We start from the raw sequence: 831 nt of genomic DNA, 5'->3' as shown, positions 1-831 counted from the left end.
TTGCCATCCATTCAGACTTTGGGAAATCATGTTGACTTGCTAAGTCAACATTTTGTTTTGAGCCAGTATGGTATTCAGAGCATCAATTTCAAGAAATCCCTTCCTTTGAGGCGTCCCATTACTCACAGAATTCCTCTCAGAAGTGTACATGAATTGGTTATTTGCAACCATTTCAATAAGTTCCTGAGCTTCTGCAGGTGTTTCCTTTAGGTGAATGGATCCACCTGCAGAATGGTCCAGTGACATCTTAGAGAACTCAGACAGACCATAATAGAATATATCTATCATAGTCCACTCTGAAAACATGTTAGAAGGACACTTTTTGGTCATCTGCTTGTATCTTTCCCAAGCTTCATAGAGGGATTCACCATCCTTTTGCTTGAAGGTCTGAACATCCACTCTAAGCTTGCTCAGCTTTTGAGGAGGAAAGAACTTAACCAAGAAGGCCGTGACCAGCTTATCCCAAGAGTCCAGGCTATCCTTAGGTTGTGAGTCCAACCATGTTCTAGCTCTGTCTCTTACATCAAAAGGGAAAAGTATGAGCCTGTAGACTTCAGGATCTACTCCATTAGTCTTAACAGTCTTACAGATCTGCAAGAACTCAGTTAAAAACTGGTAGGGATCTTCTGATGGAAGTCCATGAAACTTGCAGTTCTGTTGCATCAGAGCAACTAGTTGAGGTTTCAGCTCAAAATTGTTTGCTCCAATGGCAGGAATTGAGATGCTTCTTCCATCAAACTTGGAAGTAGGTGTAGTATAATCACGAAGCATCCTCCTTGCATTATTGTTGTTAGGTTCGGCTGCCATATCCTTTTGTTGTTCAAAAATTTC

General features: G+C 41.2%; 1 non-coding gene across 1 annotated transcript; it reads left to right on the top strand.

The window, feature by feature from the left end:
• The first annotated feature begins 304 nt into the window (after nucleotides 1–304).
• On the top strand, nucleotides 305–408 carry LOC112804229 (small nucleolar RNA R71). The gene has a single exon (XR_003202846.1). It is a non-coding gene; the product is annotated as a small nucleolar RNA R71 (small nucleolar RNA).
• The last annotated feature ends 423 nt before the right edge of the window (nucleotides 409–831 follow it).

Source organism: Arachis hypogaea, chromosome 5 (assembly GCF_003086295.3).
Source record: "Arachis hypogaea cultivar Tifrunner chromosome 5, arahy.Tifrunner.gnm2.J5K5, whole genome shotgun sequence".
NCBI lineage: Eukaryota > Viridiplantae > Streptophyta > Magnoliopsida > Fabales > Fabaceae > Arachis > Arachis hypogaea.
The sequence above is the reverse complement of the archived record's forward strand: the minus strand, read 5'-3'. Positions and strand labels throughout refer to the sequence as shown.